At 38.3% G+C, this 6,159-nt stretch overlaps 1 long non-coding RNA gene across 1 annotated transcript; it reads left to right on the top strand.

The window, feature by feature from the left end:
- Positions 1–2,241: 2,241 nt before the first annotated feature.
- On the top strand, positions 2,242–5,353 carry LOC136473505 (uncharacterized). Its single transcript, XR_010762646.1, has 3 exons — positions 2,242–2,667; positions 3,454–4,471; positions 5,131–5,353. It is a non-coding gene; the product is annotated as an uncharacterized lncRNA (long non-coding RNA).
- Positions 5,354–6,159: the final 806 nt, after the last annotated feature.

Here is a 6,159-nt window from a genome sequence, read left to right as displayed (position 1 = left end):
GAAAATTCTATAATACCTATAATGTATCAAAGAGAGAGCAGGGAGAAAATGCATTTCAACTTATTATGGCTGGAATATTATGAATGACATAATATCTGCATCATTCCTTTGGCTAAAGCACATAAACTTTTAAGCAGGGTGAGAATGAAATGGTAAGCTCGAAAGGAAATGAATTACCACCCACTTAGGAGGGAACAACGGATGAATATGTTTAAAGTTCATATGTTTTTCTTATGCTAAGGAGAGTATATTAAGATTTACGATGAACACATGAAAAAAATCTCAGAGTTGAAGAGGTATATGATAAATCCTTTTTTTTCTAAAACTCAATCATAGATGAAGGATCAGGAATTTCTGGTATGAAAGAAACTGATTCAGTGGAGAATACAAAAACTAAATTTAGAAAGAAATGAAATGGAGAAATCTATCATCAGTCACAAAACACAAATGTTTGGGCAATCTGGAAGTATTTATTGCACAGTAACAATGCTAACTTTGAAGTACCTGATGCACTGAACTGACATGGTATTAGCTAAACATTTAAAAATGCTCCCAAGTCCCAAGGTAGCATAAAACTTGGCAGACAACATGATCAAACAACATAGTGAACAGATTGTTCACTATGTTGTTTGATCAGGTTGGTCTACCAATAATGATCAAATCCACCTTTTTCAAATACTATTAAATATCTACTTACACTATTTAAGTTATATATTTATTAGTCTACTATCATTAAATTGTTTTTAGTTGATTTGATAATGTGTAAGAAAGTCATTTTCTAAGATATACATATACCTAAATTATATGAGTTTATTATATAATATTATTGGAACTTAGCGCCCGCTATCTGTTACAGACCTGCTATTCGCTATTTGTTACCTCACTCGCAGCAGCCCTCGGACCTTTGAAAAATATATTGCGAGGATAACACAAGCTTTTGCACCGTGTTAAAAATGATGTAGTCAAATCATGTAGCTAGAAAACCCTAGCCGACGACATTAGAGAAACCATGACAAGAGATTAGGATTTTGATAAAGCCGACCATAAATTTCATAAGCACAACTCCAAAAGAGTAAAGTGATTGTTGCTCTCTCACAACCTTACTTCTGTGACCAACTGATTCTTGCACTGTACAAGAATCTATCTAATGCAATAGAACTATCTAGCATAATCCTCTAGCTTGAGCACTCCTAATTGCTAATTACAAGCCTCGGATAATATCCTTGTGTTGACTTGGTTGATGCATATGGCGTCTAACTTTTGTTTGTATAGTCCTCTCTCCAAGGATCCCATACATACAAATTGGAATAGTAGGATTCTACACTCAAATTCTAATTCCACATCTCTATTTAGTCTAAAAATAAAACTTGTAACTAGTCTTTCTCCCTCATAAAAGATTAAAATGAGATGATTATTTTCTCAATGTTTTCTAAAATAATGATCTATCCATTGATGATATTCTTTTGGATATTAAATTTTGTTACTGGTTCTTTTTTATAAGGCTTGTTTTCTACCACCCAAGTAGTGGACAAGTTCTTCGTTGTTTTTAGCTAAACATCGTACATGATGTTGGACAAAAACTCAAAAATACATTCTTATATAATCTATAATCAAGCTTGAATTAAAAATCAAATTGGGATAACATTTTGTTTTATTGTTTATTCATTTCATAGCACATGATTATTCATTTTTTTATTGTTTATTTATTTCATAGCACATAATCTCGCTGGTCCATTCCTCACTCCTATCTGAATCTTTCGGTTTGAGCTTTTATATAGCTTATGTGGCGAACTCTCTCTAGCAAAATTTAAGGTGATTAGTAGTAAATTTTATATGAATTTATAAAAACATACCAAATTCAGTAAACAAGTTTCAATAAAAAACTAAATTGAGATAACGGGTTGCTTTTTTCATAAGCATGTGATTATAGTCAAGTCCCACTCCTCTTCTAAGATTGAAGGTGATTAGTTGGTATGTTTCATCAGGAACATCAAACAAGTTTCAATAAAAAAATAATTTGGTATGTTTAATCATGAAAATAGTTTAATTTGTTGGCACTAAAGTAACTTTTTTAGAATTTCAATATGCCTCTACGAATTTATTCGAATTACTTTACATTTTGAAATACATATTTATTTTAGTGGAATTTTAAAATACACGTGCTTATGAAAAATTTCATGGGTTTAAAATTAGCCCGCCACAATTTTAGCCCCTGCGCGCGACGCCAGATAGGCCAGACCGAGGACTCGTAAATCCCGCGGCAGCCTAACCCTAAAAACCCATTCAGCTATTCACGGTCTCACCCAGCCGCCGCCGCTCAGTTCCGTTGTTCCTCTTCCACTCTCTCTTCCTCTTCAGGCGGCGCCACGCTCCAGGGCTAGAGGCCACGGAGGTCCGCCGGCATCCGCGCAAGCTGCCAGCCCCCGCGGCCGTGCCCTTGTGCTGCAGGTACAGGCCCGACGTGGTGCCGTCGTCGTCTTCGCATCTGGTCAGTCACATGTCGGCGCCGCGCTCCAAGCGAGGTAGCGCAGGCATGCAGCGCGAGCCGTTCCTCTGCGAGTAGCGCGACTCACCAGCGCCGCCTGCAGAGAGATGACACCACCCGCGCCTGGCGCCGAAGCCTCAGCATCCGGCACCCGCGCCGTCACCCAGGGGCTACGCAGGGAGGTAGGGGCCAAACTGCCACGACCCAGGTCTCCAGATAGTACTGCTCTAGTCAATTGAGACTTGATATTTGCTTGATAGATTAGATAGGATAATAAATTTACACGGAGAGCGCACCAGTGCTTCTAGACTTTTTTTTATGATGCTAGGAACAGTACCTTGAGAAGCCGATGTAGGGGCAGCCAGGCAGCAGGGTAGGTGCATCTGGAGTTCACTGAACATTTTGACTGGATGTTGAATTCAGTTTGTGATGAGAGTACCGAATGTTGCAACCTTTCACCTAGGCAGATATTGGTGTTTTCTAGTAATGTAGTAGGAGCTAATATGCCACTACCTGATGACCTATAGTACTACAGGTTTGCATCCAACAATTCTAGCATAGATAGATAGAACCAATCAGCAAATAGGCTTAACAGTGGGCAAGGTAATTTGTTTTTTTCCTGAACTAATCAAACTGTAGGGCTTAAATGCATATAATGGCATTGACATGCTATATTCACTCTTTATGCAAAAGAAAGCTATTCTTGTCTCCCATTCAAAAAGATGGCAAAAGAGCTAAGCATACTGAATTGACATTCTTTTGCGATATTGAGCAATTAATCAAAGTTGACATACTTAATTTACATATGCAATTACAATCTTGGCCTTCTCAAATTGCCAAATCAATCATAGTGTCAAACTATCAATTTGACAAATACATTCAACCATTTATAGTTGTGAAATTGTTGCCTGACCGGCTAATTTGGTCTGCTGTTGTTTTCTCACTATCTATAGTTTGCTCATTTACAGTTGCAGGATGTCGTCTGAGCTGCTAAATTGTAGGGGATGAGGAGTGGGAGAACAATATCCAGTCACTTACAGTTACAGACCGAGCTGCTGAATTTCAGTTTTGCATGGCTAGCAGGTGGGGTTAGCTGATCTTTGCCTTATGCTTTTGCTTGTGACTCTTACTGCGATGACCTGACATGTGAGTGTGACTGAGTCTTGTTAGAAACTGAGAACTCAACTGAGAACTTGACGCCTTGACATCAATAGGTGCTTTTGCATATGAACTAATTTGTCTTCGGTCTATTTTTTTAGTTATGTGATGACCAGTGTTATTTAGACATGATGTATCCTGAATTTATGCACTCATGTGATGTTACATGCTACTAAACTGAGCTGATAACATGTTAAGGAGCTGACATTTGTCAATTGTTAATTGTTATGTGCTCCAGCATGTACAGACTAGTACTAATGCTCTATATCTTCTCTAGAAATCAACTCAGATATGCTCCAGCATGTGTGTACTAGTAGTCTAGTACTAGTGCTCCATCCTCCTCTCTAGGAATCAACACGTGCTTTGTTCTTCAGAACTAAATAATGTGTTGCTCTTGTAAAGAACACAGATAGAGATTGGATTGCTTGCTAATGCCAGACTGATACATGATGCATTTGTTAAATCACTTTATTCATGTTAGGTGTGTGTCTGTGTGTATTATTGTATTAGGCACTTAGGCTGTTAGCTCTAGCACTTAGGTTCTTAATTCGGAAAGTCTAAAATATGAATATAGTAAGTACACAGTTATATGCTTCTTAGAATTTGAGAGATTGATGGATGGTAGAAGCATGTGTTCCATCTGCATATTTAATCAAATTCAGATCCTGTAGGACGATGGTTTGTGTTGAAAGCTTTTTTCTTTTTTATTTATTTTGATAATTGTGTTGCAGGTATTGTTCGTGGAAGCGGCTCCGGCTTCTTGACCCTCTTCCTGCCTCCGCCAGGTGTCCAAGAGCATGAGTTCCACCACTAGTGCAACCTTGAGTGGTGAGGACTCGATCTGCAATTGCTTCATGCTATTCTTTGGATTTGTTTTTCATCTGTGTTTCTAGGATCAGTCAAAGTGGGTAGTGTCTATGACACTTCACAGTGGTTCTATTGTGTTGCCGTGTAGCTTCATTGGTAGTCTTGATGAGTATAGTGCACCGCTAATCTGAATCTCTACTCCCACGCACTATGAATATAATTAAGAGGAATCACAAGCTCTGCTCTGAAGTAACATTTGGTTGTTAGTTGCTATAGATCACCTCAGTTATACTGCCGATCTATGATCCTTGTAAAACCATAGTATCACCTAAAAATGATCCTTTTGATCAAGCAATGTTCTGTCTTTGTACTCCTTGTCATGATGCACTTAAAAATTAAAAACCACAGTATCAGTAATTGTATGCTAACAATAGATTTTATAGTCACCTTTTGATATCATTTGGCAGATTCTGTACATGTTGTGTTATCCATATCTGTAAGTTGAGGTTTACATTTCACAATTTAGTTCAGTACACATGATCTAGTTTTCATTGTGTTACCTTATTTATAGCTTCATTTTTTCTATGACAATTACATATCCTTATGAACATGTGATTTGTAATGTCACTGCACTGAAAAACTGATGCCTATGCCAAATGTCAATGTTCTTTCTTTTTCAGGGCGAAAGTGGAGTTTGAGTGGAGCGCACGAGTGATGGGATGGTCCAAATCATGCCAAGCCAAGCTTCACTAGTGTAGGCATTTTAGATGTTTCAGAACAAATGTGTTGAATATCTTTATTGTGGGATGGTTTGAATATTGTGTGTCTAGCTTGAGTTTGATATTGGATCATTTAATTTTATATGTGAACAAAACAAATCATATTTTGGTTTAATGGCTTTATTCAAATGCTTTGTTGATGTCTATTGAGTTTCTAATTAATTAACGGCATTGCAATATTGTCCGGTGGTACCAAACCAAAAGCGTTGTAAAACTGATTATTGGCAACCATATTTTCTGTGGTAATATATCCTATAGCAATGAACAATCCACGTAGCAATTAAGGCTACACCTTATAGCAATGACACAGTGAACGTGGCAATTGCACATGTTACCACCACTTCTAGGTGTTGCGACATAATCCTTGTTGCCACACTCATTATGTGTAGCAATAGTGACTGCACCATAAAGCAACCAAATCTTGGACGTGGCAATTGAACATGTTACCACCACTTTTTGGTGTTGCGACACAATCCTTGTTGCCACACTCGTTATGAGTAGCAATAGCGACTGCACCGTATAGCAACCAAATCTTGGGTGTGGCAATTGAACATGTTGCCACCACTTCTTGGTGTTGCGACATAAGTCCTGTTGCCACACATGATATGCTTGGCAATACATTGTGTTGCAACACAAGTTCAACATTGCTAGTGCACCATTTGCTACGACATGGGCAAGTTGCCATTGCAAGGTCCAGCAATGCCTAAGGCGTTGCATTAGTTGTTGTTGCCACACCTACAACCGTAGCAAAAGCTCATGTGGCAACGCCTAGGTGTTGCAAATCCAAAACACATTTTGCAATGCTAAGCAGAAAAGCATTGTCCAAAGCTTTACCCACGCAAGCGCCTGCACCACCTCCCAACAAAAAAAGTGTTGCTATTTGTGATATTGCAACTATTTTCGGGCCTATTGCAACACTTTTCATGCGTT

This window comes from Miscanthus floridulus, chromosome 8, assembly GCF_019320115.1.
Source record: "Miscanthus floridulus cultivar M001 chromosome 8, ASM1932011v1, whole genome shotgun sequence".
Classification (NCBI taxonomy): Eukaryota; Viridiplantae; Streptophyta; class Magnoliopsida; order Poales; family Poaceae; genus Miscanthus; species Miscanthus floridulus.
Note: the sequence above shows the minus strand (reverse complement) of the source record. Positions and strands in the feature narration are given on the sequence as shown.